This window comes from Anas platyrhynchos, chromosome 6, assembly GCF_047663525.1.
Source record: "Anas platyrhynchos isolate ZD024472 breed Pekin duck chromosome 6, IASCAAS_PekinDuck_T2T, whole genome shotgun sequence".
Lineage (NCBI taxonomy): Eukaryota > Metazoa > Chordata > Aves > Anseriformes > Anatidae > Anas > Anas platyrhynchos.
Window position 1 is genome coordinate 32434976 of NC_092592.1, and position 25485 is coordinate 32460460.

A 25485-nucleotide genomic window follows, 5' to 3' on the forward strand; every position below is an offset into this window, starting at 1 on the left:
CTACCCCCTCTCCTCTACAATAACTAGCTTTGATTTAGACATAGTCCCAGGCTTTCTTTGTTGTGAGTGGAGAAACCTGTCAAGGCATTAAGAACTTTCTTTCCTAGTCCTCATTACTAGGATGTCAGTCATTACCTATAAAAATGAGGTAATTAGGCACAACTGGGCTGGGTGGTGGTAGTGGTATCTGTGGCTCCTGTATATAAAGAGAGGCAGTTTCCCTCTTGGGGCTTTCATATTGGAAAATTTGTTGTTTGTTGTGGGAAGTCATCTCTTAACTCTACTTGAATGCAACAGCAGCTAGTGATGAACCTTGAAAGACAGGCACTAGAGTACCACATATCAGAGAGCCCTTTGCCAGGGGTAGCGATATAGCTTCCCTGAGCAGAAACAGGGTTCCTATCAAAGGGAATACATGTGACTGCTTCTATGGAGCAACAAACCCTGTGAGACCAGGTATTGTTCTGATTTTTTGTACTTCTGTAGGTATAAGTGCTACGTTAATTTTAGCTTACAGAAAAACAGAGAAGTGGATTTGATTATTTCCCTTTGAGATGGGCCTTATATCATGAAAGGGGGCTCTTGGACTGATGAGGAGTCAAGGATTTTCTGTCCTCAGATTATGTTGTTTAGCGATGCACATCTAAAACCTGCTGAAGTCTCCCCTTCCCTAAGGGGATCCCAGCTGTTCTCAAAGCTTTCCATATAAGTTCTCCTTTAAATATTTTCCTACCTATGTTTGGGGCATTCACTGATCAAATACTCACTAAATCAATGTGGTGCATGGCATGTCCCCAAAATACCAGGGCTGTCTTAGTTGTATTGCTCCTGTGCTGTCCCCTTCTTTGCCAGAAAGGGTTGGTGCAAAGTCCTAGGAAACTAAATACTAGTAATGCATAGAGACTGCACTGTGTACCTACCTGCAATCCTGTTTCTTGTACCATGGAGTTCTAGAGGGAAAAGATAGGATATGCAGATAGGCCAAGCAGCCTCTTAACCTGGAATGTTAACCTGGAAATTTTGTCCACAAAACTTCAGGTATAGACAAGTCTGATTTTCTGTTGTCTCACAGTGAAGACAGGATTTTATAAGGATGATTCCAGTAGGAATAAGGTTTGGGCTGGGAGATTTCATCTTACAGAATATTTGAAGGAGCAATTCAGGAGCTGTACTTCCCCTTTTTCTCCACCCTGCCTAACCAGGTTATATCTACTTGAGGCATAATGTTATGAAAATGGTTGTCCTCTCCTCTCATCCTCCTTGTGCATTGTGCTTAAAGTCTAATCACATTGCATTGCTTGTTCTCAGCAGCACAGCCCAGTGCAGGAGTCTGACAAATACTGCCATCAGGCTTCAGTAAGTGTGAGCATTAATTCAGGGGTGGTATATTCCCCTTGCTTCAATACTGCATGACTGTCTTTGCTTAAAGGTGGAGGAATTCATGCTGGAGGCATCCTTTGATTGACACACAACCAAAATCTTATTGTTTCACCTGGGAGTTTTAGAAGTGCTTACCATTGACTTCTCTTTTGTTACCTTTCCTATTAACAGGAGCAGATGTAGGTTAATACACAGGACTTTGAAAATGTTTTGAGGAGGAAAAAAAAAAAAAAAAACACCACTTGAAATATGTAAGATGTTTGTGCCACTTCCAGCAAAGTTGAAGATGCAGTGACCAAAGTCCCAGTTGGGGTATTATGCTTTGCTTATGTAAATTCTTCCCGTACTTTCAATAAATGTGGTGAATGGTGCACTTACTGGAAAGTAGTAGACCATTAAGATACTGCTAAATTTCATCCTAAAATGATGCAATTCAGGTAGAGAATAAATAGGAAGGAAAAAAAAATCACTAAAACAATGGAGATATGAGGCTCTGCTTGGCCCTGAGCTTCTTGTTATGACTTACTGTTTTAACACAATTAATAAGAAGGCAAGGGGGAATAGCTGCTGTAGCTGCAGAAGCACCACGACAGCTTTGCTTTCCAGCATGGCACTGTCAATGGCTTCTTGTGCTGCTGTTTCTTGAACGTGCTCTCATTAGACATACCTGCCTCTACTGGAAGATCTCAGAGCTGCCTGTGGGTGTGATGGAAACAATGTCAAAAGTGCTCACCTTTTCCACTTAGGGTATGCTGCTGATACAAACCTTCCCAGCACAACCCCTCTGCTGGAAATTCAGCTCATGCTTTTGCTTTTACATTAAAGACCTGTAACCTTGGTCCCTAAGCCTCGGTATGCTCAAAACAGCCCCTAGTCCCTGAAGCACTGGGAGCTCTTAGGATTATTAATTTGAATCCTAGATTCCTTCACTCCATTTAGGAACCAATAAAGTAAAGGAAATACTTCAGCTCTTCCCAACCTGCTTTGGCTTTTTAAATCTGAAGAAGACAAAAGACCTGTTTTTTATTTGATAACTGTGCATCCCTTTCTTGGCTGGATATAAAATACTTACAGTAAAGTTTTGCTTTTGTTTCCTGATGAGATGGCACACACCTTAATTTAGTGATTGTTAATTTTGGAGCAAAATTTGTTGCTGACCTCATTTTGAGTAAAGTAGTCGCCTTTAATTTGAAAAAGCCTCCTCTGCAGCTAATGCCTTTGATCCTGACTATCTGTAGTTCTTGAAAAGTAATTGGAGTCCAAGCAACTGTCTATTTTTGTTTTGGTCTTGAACCCTGCTGAACCTTTTTGTAAATGGACTGTACTTTTAACATTTCTAGAGCATCTAGAAAGTGAGAGGTTTTTTTTTAAACTGTATAATGAATCTGAATATGCAAATACAGGTTTAGATTCCTCCTTCACTTCTAAATACAATAGTTTTTAAACCAGATGAAGTGAGAGACGTTGCTGACATGGGTATGAGTGCATGAGCTCTCTCCACTAACATAATTAAGAGTTCTTAGTAAACGTGCTGCACACAGTAGTTCAGTTTTCAAAAAATATATTTAAAAGAACATGTATTCTTTCTGTACAATATCTTTTTGAGAGTAACAATGAATGTATTTGGGGATAGAAGTTTGGCAGTAGTCCACATTGATCTGTGGAATATCACGCCTTGATTTTTTTTTTCTAATGGGTCCTGGAAGCAAGAAAGTAAAATCTTTTGAATGGGTCAAATACAAGAGAAGCAAGACTCGCCCAGCAGCCCACCCCAAGAAAAAAAAAAAAGACAAAAAAAAAAAAAAACACATCAGAATAACTGAGATGAGGTGATTCTGACCTCTTGATGTTGGGATATTAACTGTAGACAGACTGCACTAGCACATAGGGTGTTTGAAACAACATCAAGGCTGTTAAAATTTATGATGATTCAGACATCAATGAAATCTGATTATATTCACCAACTGCAGAAACCCACCAGCCATCACCTGACAAGGACCCTAATGTGTCCCAAGGCTTGCCTGCAAGGAGCTGTATCACAAAGCAAGGAAACTGATAATATTTTAATGAGTCTGGCTAATCTCACATTACACTTGAACGAGAAATAGGAGCTGGAACAATCCTGTTAATTCAGGTGCTCTTCAAAATTGCTGTTTGGTGTAAGGGGCAACTTCCTAGGAGAGAAATGAGAAAGCAAAGGTTTTGGGTAGACTTGAGGGTGTGTGCAGGTGGAGGGAGAAGGGGACCCTGCACCTCATATGGGAGATTGTGTGGCCTTCTCCATGCTCAACACTGGAGAAGGTGCTTCTGTGTGCTTTAACCACAGGAAAATGCCACCAACCTCTTGCTTACTGTAGGATGTTGTCCTGCAACTCAAACCAGTTGTGAACACTTAAACTCTCCTTCTTCTAAAGCTGTTTGCACTGATTGCATTGGAATGAATATTGTTTCTGTCCTTGACATGTGTTTGGCACAAACAGCTCTGGAGAAAACTGCTTTGTCTTAATGCTGCAGCTCCCTTGGTCTGCTGGTAATTGCCATTCTTACCCCCCCTGAACTCAAGTTCATGTAAAAAGGATTGCACCAAGAGGGAAAGACAGGTTCCCCAGTGAGTAAGATGAGCTGACCTCGAAGATAGAGCAGTGCATCCACCCCAACCACCAAAGCAAATGTGACAGACAAAGGAAAGGGCTGTTTTGGAGATGCCAATATTCTAAACTTCAGCATCTTGCCTTGAACCAACTTGTTGCACTTTCCATGAGTTTCCATGGTACCTTCATCCCATACCTGGGCATGCCACAGTAGTCTTGAAACAGCAGGGAAACTTAGTTTGCTGAACCATTGAAAAGAGCTCAGCAGTAAGTTTTCCTGTCCTCACCTATAGTAAAAGAAAACTGTAATTCAGAAAAAAATAAGGATAACACAAGGAATTGCAGGAAGCCTGTGATTGTGATGACAGGTTTTACAGCTATTTCTGACAACCATCTTTCCTCATGTCAAACCAGAAATCCCACTAGCTGCTCAGTGGAAATGACAACACTTCCCAGCGACATGGCTCAACCTGGAGGTGCTCCACTGCCACCTAAGCAAATGTGTGTCCATGTGATGCCATCATGGATCAGCGTGGCTCCTTTTCACCCCCATAACAGAGCAGGAATATTTCTCACCTTCCTTTGTACAAAATCTCTTCTAATCCTGGAACTTGATCTTTTCATCCACGTATCAGAGTTTGATAGGGTACTAAATTTCTGTGAAAGTTCATTTGCTTTTGGTTTTTGCTGTTGTGTTTGTTTCAAAAATCTCTTGTCATCATTTTCACATTCTGTTTCCATTCAAACAAAGAGCAGCTTTACATGGGGAAAGAAAAGGTCAGAGGTTATTTAGAGCATGCCAAAGAAAATAAAAGGGTAGCACATATACAAATGTTTTCATCATTCTGGCCTGATTTTGCAATCTGGGACTGTGCTCAGCTTTCACTAACATCACATCTTAGGGCATGTGTCCCACTTGCAATTGCTTTCAATAGAAGAGAAGGGCAGTAAGTTCCTTGAGATACTGGATCCTTTACAGATGCTTTGCAGGGCCATGGTAACCACAAAAAGTCCATATCCAAACTCCACACTGTTTTGTCACAGATTAGAGCAGACGTGTAATTTTTCATAGAATGTCGATGTGTTGCTGTGAATCCCCCCATGGGGGCAGGACCCCACTCCACGCCCCAGAACAGAGATCTGCTGACACCAGTGAACAGGCAGCATTTCCCAGACATTCAGCACTGGGTACCAGTATGAATTGTGCTGCCCCAGCTCAACTCAAGAACTCTGCTTTCAAGGACCAATGACTTTCACATGCAATAAAGTTGAATGTTTTATTAAACAAAACCTACATACAAGGCCATATATGTTCAATATCCCCTTTGGCAGTGACTCAATGGCATATGTCTGTGTTTAGGGACTGAAACAGACCTTTGGAAAGATTTTGATAGGTTCCTTTATTTTACAAAAAAAGCAAAATATGGCCTCCATAAACCTGGCATTTTCAGACCTCTTATCTCTGCATGCTGAGGTTTTATTTTGTTTCATTTTTCAGGGTGTGACCGCCTTTGGAGGTGCGGGATCATGGCAGGATGCTGGGAAACAGTCTTTCCCATAGACCCAGAGAAATTCCAGGTTCACAAGTTGACCCAGCAAGATCCTGTTTAGGAAGTTGTCAAATTATTGTGCCTGAACCCCATGGCTCAGTACACTCATTTAAAATGCTTCTTATTTGATACTGCAGTATTAAATGCAAGATCCAGATCAAAGACCTCTTACATTTGGTCTAAGAAATGATATTCTTGAAAGCTGTGCAAAGTCCTAGATCTGTATTAAATTCCTCCAAAAGCTTAAAATCCGGTCCTCATGAAATCCGATCTAAAAAAGTTCATACGTCTTATGAGTGGCTACCATACATAATCACTCATGGCAAATTACTCACCGTGCAAATATATGCAGATGAATTCCCACCAGTTAATCCAGGGCCACAGATACAGCTGAAAGTGTGCCTTACTGAACAACGAGTAGAAAGGAGCAGTGGCTATCTTGCTTAGATTAACTGTACATGCCAGGCACAGTTTGTTCGTTGGATTAATATTGTTTTGCGACACAAAAATGAGTGGGTCGTGAAGCATCCATGATCCCTGTTTTATTTATTTATTTTTCAAGGTCCCATAGTTTCTGCTTCTTTCATTTGCTGGTATTTTTAGTGTGCTCAGGAATTATTTGGTAAGATATTCAAGATTTCTAGTGGGATTTCTTGATAATGGACAGATTCTTTCTCTTCATAATGATAGCTGAGCTTCTTGAGAGCAAAGAGACACTTTGTTCTTTGTTCTCAAGGAGACAAACTGTTATTTCTTTCCCTGAAGAAGCTTCTAATATGATGGGTGAAATATCAGGAATAATTAGACCAAATGGTGATGTAAATCCCACTAGAAATAATGCATCCGTTATTTCATTTTATGCCTATCGCTCTAGTTTCTGCCTTATTTAAGTCCATGTGAAGAAAGCTGTGGGTATTCCCTTTATAAGAACTACAATAAATTTCTTCATTGAATATTTACTAGTCCTGAGTTGCTCCTTTTTTGTTGGACCATCATTGCACAATTAAAAAATATGAAGGTAATTTAGCTGTTCCAAGGGCTGGTATTGCTTAATTTCAGAGGAGAGGGGCTGACAGTTGAAAGGTTAATGTATTTCACTGGTTGGGCCCCTGGGGTTCATTTTCTGGAGAGAGAGAAAAAAAGAAAGAACACACTCTTTCGGTTTTTATTAAGAAACCTGTGTAATGAAAAGGGGAAAAGCATCTTTTACTTGGCACAGGCAAGGCAACGGCTGCAGGATCCCACAGTTCTCTCCCTGTCTCAGTGCACCACTGTCCTGTTTGCCTTACTCCCCGCAACAGGGACAATGAGGATACCACCCAGGTCCGGTATGGGCTTTGTAGTGTCATGTCCAATCAGTACAATGTCCTCGTGGAGGGACAAAATCCTGTTTGGTTTTCTCTTCACTGTTCCTGGGGTGAGAGGAATGAGGGGACCTGAGCGTTGCTGAATTAAGTGAAGTTGTGTGCTGTAAGGGTGACCTGGGTACCCATCGGTGACCATCTGCACAAAACCAGCTCTTTCAGCCCAGGGAGAGCAGCCCCGAAGGCAACACCCCATAGCTTCGTGGTCTGCACCCCCTGTTATGAGGCCCCTGTTTGTCCATGTGGGGAACCACTTGACCAAGTCAATCATGTTTTGGTTGGCCAACCCCATGTCAATGACCAGGAGAAAGCCTTCTGCCCACCAGCAGCTCCAAGGCTTGTCTGAGCTTGGGCCTGCAATGTAATAAGCAGTGCTCTTTGGGGAACAAGAAATTAAACCATGAGAAAATATTCCCAGTGTTTTTCCTAAAATTGTGCCATTGAACCAATCCTAGATCCATTCCCAGTGATATTCCCCTTTTGTGCTCCTGCTTGCTGCTTGTTTCCTACTATGATCGTGACTGACAATCGACAAACAGAGGGCTGTTATGCTAAGGTTTAGAGAAATGCTGGGAAATACCCTCTTCATGCAATTAAATGCATTCATGCTAAGACAGCCTTATGATTCACACATCCACTGAAAAAGCCGGTAACCTCCGCAGCATATTAGGAGACAGCAGCGCTTCATACCAGGTTGGCATACACGTGCTAACTATTAGTAGGGAGACAAGATATTGGTAATATAAATTAGTTGGTGTGGGTTATATCTCACTGCAGTTTAGCAAAGTGAAATTTCTTGAGCTAAAATATTGTTAGTGACGATGTGCTAAGTCTTTTCCATTAGGTAACTTAGCATGCGAGTGATATTACTTGACATAATTTAACTTGCTTGATTGTAATGTCTGCATCAGAAGATTTTAATCCTTTATCTGAAGAATTCTCTAAAACTTCCACGGTGCTGATGTCTCTGGCTGATATTTGTATTATTATGAAATCCCTTAAATTCAACATTTATAGGCACGACGAGGCAGTAAAAATATAAAATAGAAATAAAATAGTTTTCTTGGGCTGGAGAATCCTGAACACTGGAGAAAAGGCTAACAAAATAAAACAAAAATGTCTCAGTCTTCAATTCATCTAGAAGAATTGTAAGAATGTCCCTTTATTGTCTTTTTTTTCACCCCCTATAAAAATCATTTCCCTCTAAGCCTTTAATGAGATGTTTTTAGCAGTGGTTGTCTATCCCAAATTGCCATCTGAGATGAGCGTCAGGAGCAATGTGGTTTTGGTTTGGGGAGCTGTGCTCAGGATGAAGCCTCTGTGCTCGCTGCGGAGCGCGGCGGGGCCGGGAGCACCGCGTCCCGCTGCAGGGACCGTCTGTCTGCGGGCTCCTGCGCTGCTCCTCGGCATGCTCCGGGGCTGGAATGGCTCGAGAAAAGGGGGGAAAAGTTCTGCCTCTCTCTGCAATAAAGAATTTATTCGCCTTTATTTTAACAAAATCAAACTGCTTAGAAATGAACGAGAAAAATGATCTTTTATTGGAGAGAGAAAAAATGATGAGTTAAACATAATACTAAGCAAGAAAATAGGAGAATGGACATTTCTAGACATCTGGTTGAAAATCAATTTCAGAATTCATGCAAGTATTCTGAAGTAAAATACCTTTCTGAGTCCTGGTTTAGCTGCACTAGATTCATGGAAATAAAATGCCTTTGTTTTCTGTAGCCCGAGCTTCAGAAAAGGATTGCAGCTACAAGAAGAAATTCCCTATCCTGCTTATCTCTCTTCCCTTAGATGTGATGGCCTGCTAAAAATAAATATGCAAAATTCAACATATCCATAATCCTGAAAAATTGGTTGTAACTAACAGATAATGATGGCTTGGTTAATTAATGGAATAAACAGAGGAGAACCAAGATAAAGCTGTGGTAGATTTTGGTAATGAGCCACATTCAAAGAAACCAGATGCCTATATGCACAGTGTAATAGAAGGGAGTGTTTTTTTACAGTTGTTGGTGTTAATTTTAGAAACTGTTAAACACACTGAATTGGATGACTGAAGAAATGCTCGTTTCCAGCAGTTAACAGTCGTTCCCTGCTCTCATCTCCGTACCCAGAGATCAGAACATAGGACGAAACTCAGTTTTAAAATCAAGCTGAAGATATTCCCCCTTCTTCTACAGATATCCACTTACAGTCTCAGTATACTAATTTTCTTGCACATCTGTAGAAAAGCTTGTATTTCAAGGTATTGTAAAACCATTTTCCTTAGAAGTAATTTGCTTTTTTTTTTTTTTGTAAAAAATAAAAATGAAAGAAACACTGGCTTCAGGGTTTTGAAATGAACGTACAGCAAAAATATAGCTTTCATTCATATTTTTAGATACAGCCTAAGTAATGTCTGAAGAAATAGTTACTTCAACTTTAAATATTGGTTGCCAAATGGTAATTATATTGTTTAATTTTAAATCATACAATAGTCATACCATCTGACACTGTAAGCATGATGCACAAATACTTTTTGTTATCACGAGGGAATGATATTTTAAAATGCACAAAAACATCTTTAAAAGCAAAGTAAAAATCTATTTTTATTACGAATGTGAACTTTTCCTATCTACTTTTCCGAAAGTTACAGAGCTCTGGAGAGCGTTGCCAACTCGTTGTGGTGAATAGCCCCTAAATTTAGCCCTATGTTGTAAAATACGCTTATATAAACATTTTGCTCTGTTGACACAAATCTATATATGTTTTTAATGTATTATACTTAAATCAACTATCACTTCTCTTCTAGGGAACTTCTGGTAGGAGAGGAGCTTCACAAGGAATAATCTTCTTGCAAACCTGCAAAGACAGCAATTAGTTAAGACTGCAGTGTTATTTAAGAATGGTAAACGTTTGCTTAAAATAAAATGAAAATCCCCAATAATCTAAAAGGCTGGCATGCTAATAGTGCTTGAAATAGCTGATAATCTGAAACGTAGATATTCATTATTCTGCCCTTCCCTCCTGGTTACGGAGCTGTTGTTTACAGAGTGCCAAGGGCATTTCTGTCTCATTATCAAATACATAAATAGAAGAATATGCATTTAGTGTGGGATCTATTTTATTGTCAGGCCTCCCCACCCCCCCACCCCCCACCCCATGCACACTCGTGATATTTCTTGATGTTTTCTCCTCCCTTCTGCAGCCTGGATATTTCCAAGAAACTGTAAAAAAGCCTAAAACAAATAACAGCTTCAGCCAAGAGGTGCAATTTCTAAAGCAAAAGCGACTTACTTTAAGCTTTGGAGAAACATCTACACTTAAGACCCTTCTCTCTTTTTTTCCCCTCTATGTGAAGCATTTTTATGTAAGCTTATAATTTTAATACTTCCCCTTTTTATTCGGATACATTCTGTATATCCTCATGCTAAGGGTACCTTCATGCTAAGCTGTGCGGGCTTTTTTTTTTAGGAACTCGGCTCCAGCTCCCGTTTGCTCAATGCTGAGGTTCCTGTGGCAGGCAGTGAAGCTGAGAGTCCACTCCCTTTTCTTTGCCCCAGGTGCCACCGATGTTACCCCGGTGTCCCCAGGGAGCTTTGAACCAGGCTGGTGGGGCCCAGTCAGCACCAGAACCTCCTCTGCCTGGGGGCCTCTGGCTCTTCCCCCAATTCCTCCACCGTTGAAATCTGTACCCTGGTAAATGCCTGAGGGTCAGGGGAAAATATGTTGGGGAACAGCTTTTCTCTGAGGAAAGGCTAACGGGATCAGGCCCTAAATTATTATCCTCGTGATATCTCATAGATCAAATAACAGAGAATGTGGAAGTATAATTATACTCTATATGATTTTAAGTTTAGAAAGTTAATGCCCCCTGTTCTTTTTTAAAGCAGCTTTTATGATTATTGAATGCTGTAAACTGAATACAAAATAAAAGTCTGAGTTCTTTTCTTTTCTTTTATTTCTTTTCTTTCTTTTTTTTTTTTTTTTTGGTGAAGAATAGGATATTTTTTTTATCACTGGAAGTTTTTTTGGGAAGTTGAAAACTAATGAAAAATCATTCTCTTTCTGGTGGGTCATGTATTTAATTGGATCACAGTAGGAAGCAAACGGAGTCAAGAATGTTTTTCTTCATTATTCGGAACGTGTACGGTCCGTTATTTGTGAAAGAAAATATACAGATGCTGTAACACATACTCAGGAGGGGGGGACTACAACACAACAAAAACAATAACAGGAAAACAACACTGAAAGGGTTTTCTGAATAATGACAAATGTGGAAAGAATGCTTCAGTGTCAAAGTAGCCTATGGAAATTTTTATTCCTACATTTAAAATATTTTTTTGAACATTTCAGGAAAAATCTACTGCGTGTATAGGTATGAGAATCAATACAACAATGTGTGGGAATTCTTGCATTTTCAGCTGATGTCGATGGAACGTTTCCTCCTCCTTTAGGTTTTCTGTGCCTGCATAAAACCGACCACATCTATATTTGTATTCCTCGTTGCTGTTTTCGTAAATGATTTGCCCGCTTTTCCCTTAATTTCAGCTTGCTCTACGCAATAAAAGAAAAAAAGAAAAAAAAAAAAAAGAAAAAAAAAAAGAAAAAAAGAAAAAAAGAAAAAGCATTTTTATACGGTTAAACTTGTTAGCCCAGACCTCAGGAATTACAAACAAACGCTAAGTGCGGTACTTTATCTAGGCAGCCCCGCTCGGCGTGGCGGCTCAGCGTTGTGCAGCACTGCCACCTTCCGTCGCGCAGCCCCCGCCGCCACGCTCCGCGCCCACCCGCGCAGGCCCCGCGCCCACCCGCGCAGTGCCACGGCCGGGCTGGAAGGAGCTCGCCGGGTTATTGCTGCGGGCAGCGAGTTTTTGGTCCTCGCAGGCTGTTGGCTTGCTTGTCCGAAAACCTATTCCCACCGTCGTTATGGCAGGGAAATGAGAGTGGAGGGGAAAAGCTGCCCACAGGTGGGAGATGTCGGCCACCCAGACCCCCCAAACTGCCCCTTGGGCTGCGTGAGCATCAAGGGCGAGCTGGCAGTGCCAGGACATGGACCCATAACGTTTCACCAGCCATCAGTCTGTAATTCTGTGTCTGTACGGGCAGTCCCTTTATAAATCGTTCCTTACCAGTCTCTGCATTAGATGCATCCCGTTAGAACGTGTTTTCTTTTTCCTTACGGTAATTCTTATTTGTGAGGTTTTTAAAACATTTGGCCTGAAGCTATTTATTCCCCTCAGACAGCAATGCCGAAAGTTTGATCGCTGCTATTTATATTCTAAAAGAAAGAATTGATGTCGGGTTGTTCCCTTTCCCTAAATCCAAGCCCCGGGCAGAAGGAAAAGCATCAGGCACGATGGAAATTGCCACCACGAGGGCCACAACTTCGGCTGGGAAGCAAAATCTTCCCTTCAACACGCAGGTCACAGGCGGGAGGTGGTTTGGAACCGGGCAGAGGCATGCTGCCAAACCCATGACAGGCAAGGCCAGAGCAACCTTTGCTCTGTGTATTTTCCGAGTGGTGACCCCTCAAACATGCTCCCCCCTCCAAGCTTGTGGGGGCTCCCCAGCCATAGGGTGTTGTGTGAGGATGAGGAGGCCCCCACCAGCTGCTGTCCTGGCTCCCCCCTGGCCTCGGCTCTTGGTTTGCTGACTCCCCCCGCCTCAGCTCGCCGCTTTCAGGAGGCTGAGGGGAGGGCTGGGGAGGGACGGGAACTCTTCTGCACAGGAGGTGGACCGTGTTTCTTTCATCCTTACCAAAGGGGAAGGGAAAAGCCTCAGGAGGGTATTCCCAGGGAGGAAGTAATTCCCTTTTCTTCCACCCAGCGGGAGGGCGCATCCTGCCTTCGGCATGCTGCTCTCCAGCTCCCAGGCTGGCAGGGCCACAGCGAGACACGGTGCCCACACCTGCCTGCTTTAAAGGTCCTCACAACTGCTTCGGGGCTTGTCAAAGCTCATCTCTGTCTGCAGGTTCTTTTAGTACAGGCTGGAGACACTCAATTGTGGGCCCCACCATGGCCGGGCACGCTCACTTTTGGTGCTCGGACCCTTCCCAGTGCTGTCACCTTCATTTTCTGGGCAGGACAAGGAAGCACCGATATCCCCATGCCCAAAAGTGACAGAGCCTGGTGTGCCACCAGTGGCCTGCTGCCCTCTGTCCCCCTTTTTGCCATAAAACAGTTTGTTCCTTGCACCTCCAGCATCACAGGCATGGAGGACGGAGGGGATGCTGGAAGGGATGACGCAGGAGGTGGCCGGGGGCAAGCCACCCCTCCCCGCCAGCAGTAGCAAGTGTCAAGTGGGGCCGGGAGTTCTCTGCTGCTTAGAGAAACATTATTGTTAAGTACTGACTTCACATGAAAGGGCTCTTGCTTGGGCAGGCATTTCTCCCAGCACCAGACAAAAATTAAAGAGAAAACCAACAACTCGGAGATGGCTCCCTTGCCTGTTAGATGTCTACAACCTTGCTTTGGCTACTACTGTTGGGAACCCAGGATTTTTTTAACACCCAATTAAATTAGTGTAATTGGGATAGAGTTGCAATTTCTTTGCCTCCAGCTGTGAGTCATAATCTGTTTAGCACCTGAGTGTTATTTCACTTTATTTTTAGTGCCTAGCCCATAGTTTGGAAGGGAGAAAGCGAACCCACCAGTCAGTCAGGATTTTTTGGAGGTGTAGATTACTTATCGTTAATTTAAACGTGGCATTTAAATGACTGTTCACAGGTGGTTTTAATGCTGTTATTAACTTCTTTTTTGGATGGTGTAAAGGATACATTTGAAAAAAAAAAATAATGCCAATGACCTTGAACTACAGGCCATGCCAATAATACATTACCATTACTATGTCATGGGGAAAACTAAAACAAGAGTTTCTGGTGAGGGGAAAAGAGAGCTTTATTATATATAAAAAAACGAATAATAACAAAAAAAGGAGGAAAAAACGATCAAAACCTAGTCCTGTTTGGGCTACCAGTTCAGCCTAAAGTACATTTTGAAATGATGAATCAGCTGGAGAGAAAAACATATTCCAGATGTTTTCTGTGTTTGTCTCCGGTATTTACTTCATCATGTTTTATCCAGAGGGGTTATTCCATGGAAATAAATGATATATCAAGTGTGATCGGTGAGGAAAAAATATTGATTGTAGCAAGTTTAAAAGAGAAGCTAGCACTGGGCAAATAGCTCAGAATAAAACACAGACCAAAACTTTGTCTGCAGTTCAGACCCTAGGTTATAACTCAAGCCAACCCATCTACCAGCCTCAAAAAAATCCTTCTGAGTTGTGGCTGATGAAAACTGTGGACACAAATAAGTGTGATGGATGGGCAAAGCAAGACCTCAGCAGTACTGGGCTTTGGTGGAGACAGGACAGGCTGAACCCCACGGGCACCGTTTTGTCCCACTGGTAAGATCAGGCCAGTGATGCTCGTGTGTATTAGTAAAGCGCTTTGGGATGCTCAAACAAAAGTGGCCACAGAAACGTAGGTGTTTGTCAGCTGGGCGTTTGTTTCCTTTCTGGGTTGCTTTGGGGCACATATGAAAGCACTGCTGGCTGCCTGCCTGCTGGCTGTCCCTTCTCCTCTCCCACATCTCCCTTTTGGGTTCAGCCTTCTTCTGTCTCTGCCCCACTGTCATGATCAGAGAGCTTTGTGCCAGATCCTGTGCTCCAACCCCAGCCTCAAGGGAATCGCTTGGAAAGGTAAAAGGTGTGTGGCCATCAGAGATGGAGTGAATCGCTAAGGTTACCAGCAACTAGAAGGGCAGGTCTGATAGCGCCCCTATAGCCCATGCCCTTGCTGTCGGTCCTAAATGAATAACAAAATTCACTTCTTTCCAGGCAGAAAAAATATCTCTAATGGGATATTTATTTTGCAAACCAAGACTGAATGTCTTAAAAAAGAAACCCATCTCATCTTATCCATCTATCTATACTTGCTGTGTTGAGGCTGTCTTTAAAAACAAAATAGCCAGCAGCTAATTGCAAGTAAGTTTAGACCTGAGATATTTTTGTGACGCTTAGAAGGTGGGGAACAAAAACCCCATCACTAAACTGACGTCTCTAAAATATCTGCCAAAACAGCTCTTTAAAAAGATATTTGCACCTTTATTTAGTTCCCTCTTGTGAAGGATGTTTACTGCCGTCCGTAGATGTGGTTATGTCATGTTTCCACTGTGTTTTCATTCAGTGCTGCTCTGTATTTGTGGTTTTCTCATTTGTGACAGTCTAGTAACTGGAGCCATTTGTACCTGAGCAAATAATATCAAATCTGAATACTTTATAAATATTTACAATATTTGGTGTGTCTCCCACTCACATCAAATGCAAAGTATAAAAAGCAAAAACAAACAGAAACAAACAGAACCTGTGTTACGTTATAATAAATATTTACTGTATGTACTATTGACTAAAGAGTCCCATACAGCTATTTAAGAGGCATTGTTTCTGTCAGGCTGTTCTATATTAAAACAAGCTAAATGAAGTTGTTTGAGAATAAAAATGTGCATGTTATGGAGTGATTGATGCCTATGACTTATTTAATTTTTCTGGCAACAGGAAGTTGTTTTTTTTCTGCACATGTGGGTAGTGAATTAGGCAGGGGCCTGGGATTTTCTGGCACAGCTGCAGAAGTCATTGCAGCAAGGTCCCACTGCAAGACACGGAGGCGAAGTGGCCTTCAGACCCTCTGGCTTTTTAGCACGGATTCTGGTTGCAGTCGTCTGCCCCTTGGCAGGGCAGCAGCACGTGCCTGGTGCACCAAAGCCAACCTGAAGTAGGGAGGAAAAAATGCAAGGGTCCAAGGGGCAGAGGGGGCTTGCAAAGCAAGGAGAAGGAAGCCCTTCAAACCATAGGCTTTGTATGTTTTTGAGGAGCAGCCTCACCCAGCCTTGGACACCCTGGACATGGGTCTCCCCTGCAGACCCTTGGTCTCTCCTCACAGCACCACCAGGTCTTGCTGCAGCAGGAGCCCTGAGTTGCACCTGCGGTCAACGTGCTGCAAGGCACCTCCCAGGCTCTTTGCCTCACTCAGTGGAGGCCCACTTGTATTCTTGTTTATTCTTACAAGCCTGCTATACCCCTTTCTACCCAAAGTGATGTATTGCAGATCGCTTGAAGCCTGTGACATCCATTCCTTTTCTATTGCATACAAACGGGGCTGTATTCTCAGCCACCTGTCTGTGAAGGCTTACAGGCTTCCCGGACTTTAAATACCCTTACTGAACTCAGCAGCAGTAAGTTTCAACCCGTATTTTGCCCCATTTCAGCTCCAAAGCCAGGTATTTTCTCAGTGGTAGGGGCCTGATTCTGCACAGAGACTCTAAGCAGTTGTGGTGCTCTGTAGTGTTTGAGCCTCTCCTGAGTTGTCCCAGTCAGGAATACTCAGGGGGGCTTTCCCTTGCTCCAGCTGGGTTCCCTGATGGGCACAGGGGCATGTTTGCAGCCCTTATCATGATAGATGTTACAGAAGTGACCTTACAAGTTGTGCTCTTTGCTCAAATTGCGTTGCACTTAACCACAGATGCAGCTAAACATTTTTCTAGGACAGGATTTTCCAGGTCTGTTCCTTTGCTCACCACCTCAACCCTTTCACACGGAATGAAATCCCAATTCTTCTAGCACAGGCTGTAACCAGGTACTCTGTGTGGCATTGTGCTGAAATCTGTGTTTTGAGCGAAAGAGAAGTACTTTAGAAAAATAAATAGATTTGGTCTGAGCAAAACCTTGTAAAAACATCAAGATTTTACTTGGTCTATTTGTAAAATATAGGGCAGATCCCCTGCCTGAGAACAACTTAAATCATCAATATAGAAGTTAAAAAGCTCATTTCAATTGGAAATTCCAGCTAAATTGTTCCCAGTTAGCACCAGAAAGGAATGCTTTAGACTAAGACAAAACAGATGCAGTCTGTTAGGTTCCCATTGTATTAGCAGACTTCCCTTGCAGGGAGGTAGGTAGCTTTGCACAAAAGCCCCCCTCGACTTGTAAACAGAGATAGAGCCGGCTGCCTGCACACCAACACTGCAGTTTCTTCCTGGGACTCTTCCAAAAAAGCCATGGCAGGGAAGGAAAAAAACAACCTCCCAAGCACCACCATCCAGGAGCAGATGAACCCAGCATGCTTCAGACGCTGGAAAAAAACCCTCCCCGTAACAACGGGCTTGTTCGTTAGCCAGGCACAGGCTTCGGTGGCCATTTCGAGCAATATGCCGCCAGCCACCACCCGGCTGGAAAATCAGAGGCAGCTCTCGGTTATGCTGGGGCCCTCCCTGCAGCACTTCTGGCAGTGGAAGGCAGCCGGCAGCTGAGCATGCCTCTTGTAAGGGCTGCCCCACAGCCTCGCCAGGCACGGCTGTTTTTTTCTGCAGGACCTCCACATTATCCCTTCTCCTCAGCCCCGGATAGCCAGGTGATGCAATTAAGAGTGTCTTTTGCAGAGCACGTTGGGTACTGGAGGAAACAGCTGCTGCTCAAGCTCCCCTTCAGTCACGTTGAGGGCTGGATAGAGCTGCAGCAGAGTACAGGGAGTAGGGGAAAAGGGAATTAAAGATACTTCACAGCCTTCCCCCCAACCCAGTATTTGTCACATTCCCAGGAAGGGGAGTTGCCTACCCATGGCATCATTCCAGATTAACTACTGATGAATTAATTCCTTGTGTGCATGCTCATATGTGCCAGAATAAGAGCACGTTATTCCAGATCTCTCACCCCTAGATCATGCGGTGTTGGAGTGAGGAGTTTTAAAGTCAGCAGTAAGAGCAATAGTAGCAATTATAGCATGTGGCAAAATGTGCTTAATCTGGATTAAGCCACTTGGCATAATGCAGTCTGCCTCACACCAGCTCCCTATATGGATGCTGTCATTCTCTTGGTATAGCCAAGAGAAGCTTCAGGTGGACACCGTCTTTTACTCTGCTTTATTCCTCCCACCTCCTTCAGATAATTTTCCACATCAAGTGGAAATATTTGTGGAGCTTCAGATGTTAACAAGGCTTCATTTGGTTATCAGCTCTTGCACACTGTGCCCATCCAGAGCATGAGGCTGTCCACCACCCTGCTGCCCTCACCTCATGTAGGGTAAATGTACTGGTTTATGCAGGAGGAACCAAGAATGGAACAACAATGAGCAAAAGTATGCTCATTAATCGTCGATTTTATTCTGTGCTTTTTGTTTGTTTGATTAAATGTTAACCAGCCATGTTGGGATGGTTCACAGAGGTCTACAGCTTTTGGAGGTGTTCCTCCAAAGTTGGGTCACCCTTATGCCGAGGAAAATAATTGCTTCTGTTGTTACAATATCAAATGATACTTAAGTCAGGGTGGTTATCTGCATGATTACATTAGCCAAACCTCTTCAAAGGAACCGCATCAGGGCTGTGGATGTGACAAGTTCCAGGTTTGGGGTTCTCCTGGTGGGAAATGGAATCTGTACCTGATGTATTCATGTTGCATCAGTAAAGACCACTGCAAACAACATAAACAAATAGAAAACATAAATTCTAAATAGCATGCAATACATTTAAACATATTTTGGGACATGTAGTGTTGGAAGAGTTGGGGTCCTATAAAGTCCTAAAGCCCTACTGAAAGAAAAGGTCCATTGTTTGCAAAATGTCTTAGGGCTACCCCCTCCTGCTCCTTCGCCCTATTGTTTTTGCAACGGAAGTGATTCCAGAAGCTATAAAAATATGTTGCTTTTGTTAAATGGATTACTTCCCATCTTGTGGCACGAAAACTGGCTGACCCCACCAACAAGCAGAACACATTTCCAGTAGCAGTGAGTGGCTGAGACCAAAAGCTAGTCAGCGAGCCTGGATTAGGTCACAGCTGGTGTAGCAAGGAGTGCTGGCCTGACCCACAGGCAGGTGGGAGTCCCGTTTACTAGGTCAGACCAAAATTCTCAGGAAAGAAACAAATATTTAGAATAGTTTGGGCCCCCTAGCCTGGGCATGCACCCTGAGCCTGCTGTGCTTCTAAGCTCCTACTTCCAAAAACCCTCGTTGTCCTCCTCTAACAGGCTGTGGTCACCACGCACTTTCTTTCTGTTGCTTTGAAATGTGCTAGGTAGAAAAAGTCAGTTTTAATGAGCATTGTGGAGTAATCTGAGCTGCAGAAAGGACAAGTAATAAAGCATTCATTTGCTTTACAAGCAGGAAATTAATCGTGCATGTGCATGTGTGGGGGTAAATTCTTTTAGTGCTGTCTTTGTCTAGCGCTGTTGCAAAGTTTGCATGTAAAGCATTTACGAGTTTTATACTACTGTTACAGCAGAGAAATGCCAGAAAAAAAATAATCCTATACCTGGGAAACTCACTTGGTAAACCCTTGCATAGCGGATACTCAATAGCACGTATGAACTTATTCTTTTGAAGGTATATATTTTTAAAGACATGTTTAAATGAGTAATAAAACTGCTAAATATCTTTTAATGTGTTTTAAATGATACATAGTTTTCAAAGATTTGGGGCTCCATAAAACCCAAAGCCTTATTGAAATAAAAAGTTAGTTGTTAAAAAAAAAAAAAAAAAAAAAAAACTTGGATCACCCCCTCCTTCCTTTCCCCATTCTTCAGCCCTATTGTTTTCTGCAAAGGAAGTTATTCCAGGAGACATCAAAATGCAGAGGATACTGAGTAACACGCAGAAGGCTAGTGGGCAGCACCAGGGCAGGATGAGCATCGCCCTTTGCCATCGCTGTTGAGAGAATTGGGAATTTCCCTCCAGCCAGGGTGCAGTCTCAGTGGGGAAGCAGGTTTCAGAGATTCTGCAGATATTTTCCGTTCTTTGCAGATGTCTGTTTTCTCAGAACACATCCACAGGGCTGTTTGTTGATTGCACCATTAATCCCATCCATGCTTAATTAAACAATCATTTATCTGTCAAAGTTCACATGCTTTGGTTGTGTTATGGAGCTCTGACACCAAAACACATATTGTCCTGTGTCTGGCTGGCTGGGAGATGGAGAACGTCTCCTCCCAACGGTAAGCTGCAGTGGCCCAACATTTCATGAGTGGCCTTGTTTTAGGGTCCCTCCTCAGGAGCCGTGCCCTGGTTTTCACCTCTCTGCATCCCTCCTGACCCAGTTTGTCACATCTTAGGCTAAAAGGTTTAGAAAACTAAATCAGGGACATTGTCCTGTGGGCAGCATCCTTCTCAGTTTGCTCTTCTCAAGAGAATCAGGCTGCTGAAAACATTTGCTCATTCATTTCCATTGCCAGATCAGAGCAGAGAGTAACCCAAATGAACAGCTACACTGCAGATGTCTCTCTTCCTGCTTAACAGCTCTTTTCTCTCTCTTAGCCTTTTCTGCAGAACTGTATTTCCCAGCCCTTTTTCCCTTGAGACGCCCAGCTGAGCTCCCCCTATAAGTGCTTAAATCCCCTGCTGTCAGCTTGAGCCCTGCTGATTATGTGGGTCGGAGAGAGCCTGCAAAAACTCAGTGCTCTGAGACTCTTATTCCCTTTGCACCTTCCCTTCCCTCCTTCCCATTTCCCACTGCATCTTGCCCCCTTTGTCTCTATTGAAACCAAATCTGGCTCACGAGGGGCAGTGACATTGCACTCCAGAGTGTGCAGGGAAAGATTTGTTGCACTGATTGGCTGCAGAGCATCACCCCTTCAGCAAAAAATCATCATGTTTCACCTTGCCTTCCTCCCATCTCCTGTCTCCCATCCTCTCTTCTTTTCTCTCACCTCTTTTGTCTCTTTTCTTCCATCCTTAGGTGGCTCCTGACCAGTGGAGCCGTGCGTGCATGTGGAGCCCTGCACACAGCTGTGTCCCTGACATGCTTTCGCACAGCATCTGACAGCATGCGAGAGGTTAACTTACAGTGGCACGTACAGTATGTGGCCCAGATGTTCCTGCCATCCCCCGAACTTTCTCATGCAATTCGTTCCATTGCTGGTAAAGGTTATGGACTTGAGATAGGGGGGAAGTGAAGTAATGGATGGGAGGTGAAACAAAGGCTAGCCCTGACCCTCCTGAGCTCATCTTACACTGCTGCGTGTTCCTGCTTGAGAAGCGGGGATGGGTGAGGGGTTGATGTTGGAGGGGATGGGATGGGAGCATCTCTGCTGTCAGTGCTACAGGTGGGTTTCACAGCAGGGCAGGGAAGTGCTGTGTGACCAGCCCCGGGCCAATGGGGCACCTGGAGGTGCAGGCTTTGACAGTCACAAAGACAATAACAGAGACAAATGGCCCATGGGCCACCCTGCTGGTGCTGATCGCTAACACGGTCAGTCCCACCAGTGGCAGCCCTCTAAGTGAGAGCCAGGTGGGACTGGAAGGTAGGAAGATCCCTCCTGGGTGCCAGAATTGCAGGGCATGGTGTGCTGATGGCATCTCCAGCCCTTCATTCTCACGGGTCCAGAGGACACAGCTCAAAACCATGGCTCACCAGTGTGGCTCACTAGCATGGTGACCTCTGAGCAGCTGTGGACAGCATGGCTAAAGCTCTGTCCTCAGGAGGTGGAGGTCCTCTATCCCAAAAAGAGAGCAGAGCAGGATTTCTCTGAATGAAAGCCACAGTTTCTTCCCAAATCTCTCTAGCACTCCTCTGGGCACTGACCTTGCTTGGGCAGCAGAAGGGAGAACTTTGCAGTTCCCAGAATATCTCTGCTGATGTATTTATAGGGAAATTCCTGCCCAACCCCTGAGACATCCTTTGCCAAACTCTAGCATGTCTGCAGAGATTGTTCTTTTTTTAACAAGCCCACAATTTGGCCCAAGTGCAAGGGGAAGGAAGAGAGGGTTAACAACAATATTGAAAAAGGTATATCTCTAGAACAGAAACCATCCCTACAAATACCAAAACAATGAGGTAGAAAAGAGTTTTTCAATAAAATCCTTGTAAGATTTAATAGGGGCAAAAATAATGTATTTTCCTGTAAACCCACTCTAAAAATAAAAATAATAATAAAAAAAACTGTCTTGGCAGAAATTTCCAATATATGTTCTTCCTGAAGCAACTAATCTGCATGGAAAAACAAAACAAAACAAACAAAAAATTGGCCAAACTGTTAAAGCCTAATCAAATAGGTTATAAGCAACTGAACTAGGTCTTGTTTAGGAAAGCATCATGCAAGCTTAGCAATAGGTGTTGTTAACAGTGCCAGCTATAATACACACACACAGCGTTCAGCATGTATCTCCAGGAAGGTTTTATGACTGATCAAATATACTTTCCTCGAGAAGTTCCCTTCCAAGTCATGTGCTATCGCTGTGCAGGGCATAGAAATCTTGTCGTGCCTTGCTGTATTCAGCAAGTCAGGGCTAACAATGGGAGCCGTGTTCATCCCGAGGAGGCCACGGTGTTCGCAGGGAAGCTGGACTCGCTGTACAATGTCAGACACATTTTATGGGCTACATTTTTCAAAACACCGCAGGCGGAAAGCAGGAGCATTATCTGCTCAATATTCCAGGGAGGGCATTTATGGATTTCTCAAGGGGGTTCAGAACCACTGATCTGAAAAGATGCTAGCATTTCATTGTGCGCTTTGCTGTGCCTGCTTTGCATGGCTAAAGGAGGGTGTAAGAAAATGGACTCTGTGTTGGAACCTGAGGCAACAGACAATGGTAAGAAACAGCATGAAGTTTTCAGGAAAAAAAAAAAAAAAAATCCCTTAGTTATATCTTTGTCAAGATAGAGTTTGGCCTGTGGGCTGTAGGATTGTGTCTGGGGGTCAAGCCAAGAGATTTTCACCTCTGTTCTTCTGGGCAGTACCAGGGTATCCAGGACGCATTGCACGGAGTAGAACAGCTTGCATCAAACTCAGTGGATTTCTGGCATGTGTAAAGGTTCTGCCAAACCTTCCCGGTATGTTATTCTCCTAATTTCCCTGCAAATGGCATGTTAGTAGCTTCATTTAGATTATCTAAAGCTAAGCAAAGTTCATGTTTCTAAGCTTGGGTGTTGGATGCTGTAGTGTGTCAGTACAGGGAAGCCAACACAAGCTGCTCTGCATGCCAGAAACACAGAGTACACAGAGCATGTATAAAAGGATGTTCCTTATAAAACTTGGCATCCTGATTTATAGGGGCCTTTGGAAGGATAAGTGTGCTTCTTCTCCAGGCCTGCTTGGTCAGTGGCTTGCAGAGTGCAGAGAGACTTTAGGAAGGTCTCTTAGGGCATGTTTACTACTGTGCACTACCAGTTGGTAGCCAGCATTGGATCCTTTCGGTATGACACGGATTTCCTCCTCCCAAGAGCCCGCTCCCACTATTTAGTTACTTGTAAAACCCTGCTTGGTTTTGTTTGACCTAACCCTGAGCAAACATATACAGAAGTAAAGAAGTAAAGTACAAAAGGAAAGAGGAAAATTTTCCCTGATGAAAAATTAGCGAAGATTTTCTGCAGATGACAAGCCTCCAAGCTAAGCAGATACCAAAAGAGATGCCAATGATAGAAAATGTATGGACAAAACTGAACAGAAATCAGGACAGGGGTTCAGGAAAGGTGGATCTCTTCTTAAGTGTCTTAACAGTTCTGTTTCCTTGCATACAAAAAGGAAAATAATGATTTAACCTTTTTAATGGAGTGCTTTGAGACCATGAAGAAAATGCAGTGGTAGATGCCAGTAAAGGGGAGGTTGTAAACATTAGCAGTAGGTTTTGCAAAGGAATCTGAGGATAATTAGGCACACAGACTTCAATGGGATTCGGACACCTGTCATGTTTCCCATACTCAAGGGAAAAAATGTTTTCCTTAGAAGAGGGAAAAAATGAAACAGCTCTCAATTTGTACCCCCAAAAATAAAATAAAATAAAAAATCAGTCCAGGCAGGGGCAATAATAAATTCCCCTTTATAAAAGCAGAAACTATAAGCTTCTGAAAAGTCCAAGAAGGAATATGATGTATTAAAAAGGTACAAATGGATTGTATTACTTCAGTGATCTTAATTTTTCAGTATATATTTGATCATTATTAATTGCTTAATTGGAAGCCAGACTCAAACCACAGACTGGATCTCAGAGACAGAGAAAGAACATGGTTTTAGTGACCAACTTTTGTGGCACTGTTGGGAGAACATTGCACCGGGTCTAACCATTAACTTGGTTAACTAACCTACTTAACAGCACATGTGCACAAACACACACATGCACACACACACAGCTTTACTCACTCTTTGAATGAACCTGAATCTTCTTATCCCTAAAGTGCTTTTGTAGGTTTACCAAACCAAATATTTAGTTCTCTGGAATCTTCAAGCAGGGTGGAAACGGTCCAGGTACCACTCTGTAATCTGGATCTGGCCTGAGCATTGACCCTATGGATCCCATCAACTGTTCCTCAATAGGGATGGCAACAGGTGAGGTGTTTGCTACTAGAGGGGCTGCTGCTGGCTCAACAACCTCCCTGTGGTGCTGGAATGATATTTACAACCCCACGCCTGGGGCTAGAGCTGGAGGTCTTCTTTTCTGGGTCAACATGATCAATAGGAGTACCCAAAGTGAAAACCAGCCACTGTGAGTGTGCAGGCTGGGCAAAGCTGTGGAACCACTCCTAGCTTCAGGATAAGCAGTTTGGAGTTTTGTAAGAGCATCCAAACTTCATGTGGCTTTCCTGCACTGAGCCTAGACACCAATCTTTGTGAGGTTTGCACTTTGCTGATTTAAATCTGCCCACCTGCTGATGCTCTGAACCTCCTTCTGTAAAGAGGAATGAAAGGTACCATTTCACTTGAGTCTGCTTCCATGAAGGCAAAATAGGAATTGTTTCATCTTCAGCATTTCATTAAGTCTCATAAGAATTACATAAAACTCCCTCTTGCTGACTTTCCAAGGAGAAATCCTTTGCCTTTGTGTATTTATACTTGCAATGGATGCAGCCCTAAAAATGAGCTTGGATTTATTATTCATTATGTTTATAATGGCATAGATGTGTGCAGAACTGAGCAATGGGGAGCAGCAAATCAGCCAAAACTCTTCTTATTCCTGCTCTTTCTCTCTCTATAACATTTTCTGCCTCATTGGGGAATTTAAGCTGTTACAGAGTCTCTGCCCAAGCACTGGCAGACCAGAGAAACAAGAAGCAAAGTTAGGTTCTGAGATGACTGCTTGGTCATTATCTTCTTTGGGAGAATTGCTGGAATAAAAGATTTCAGACTTTAATTTATATTTGACTATTATATAACCAGTAGATTATACCAGAACCTTAACTTTACTTTGGCCTCTGGACTTCTTTAGCCAAAATATTTAAGTAAACATCTCATTTTTCCCCAGAATACAAAGACATGAAACACAACTTTTTTGTTTCAGTTTTATGATACAACAATCTCTGTTTCCAGCATGCTTATTAATAATTTGCTTAAACTTTTTGCTCTCCCAATAGTGAGAAAGCACTACACTGAGACCAACACCTCATTTTTAAATACAAAACCCAGATACGTTTAAACCTTTCCTCCACCCTGGGAGCCAAGAACATGCCTTGACTGTGGAGCAGGAGATATTTTATTTCAGCAATTCTTAAATGGAGAAACACCCAATTGATTCAGTAGCAGAAGTGTGAAATCATTTACACAGAGAACAGCCAACTGAGGCCATAATGCCGCTGCTCCTGGAGTGTCCATGCCTGAAAACAAGCCCAGCTTGTCATTTATAATCATTTTCTACCCTCTCA

General features: G+C 43.1%; 1 long non-coding RNA gene across 1 annotated transcript; it reads left to right on the forward strand.

Annotated features, from left to right (window-relative positions):
* Positions 1 to 246: 246 nt before the first annotated feature.
* LOC106015378 (uncharacterized) lies at positions 247 to 10819 on the forward strand. The gene is made up of 3 exons (XR_001187358.5): positions 247 to 456; positions 9680 to 9775; positions 10342 to 10819. It is a non-coding gene; the product is annotated as an uncharacterized lncRNA (long non-coding RNA).
* The last annotated feature ends 14666 nt before the right edge of the window (positions 10820 to 25485 follow it).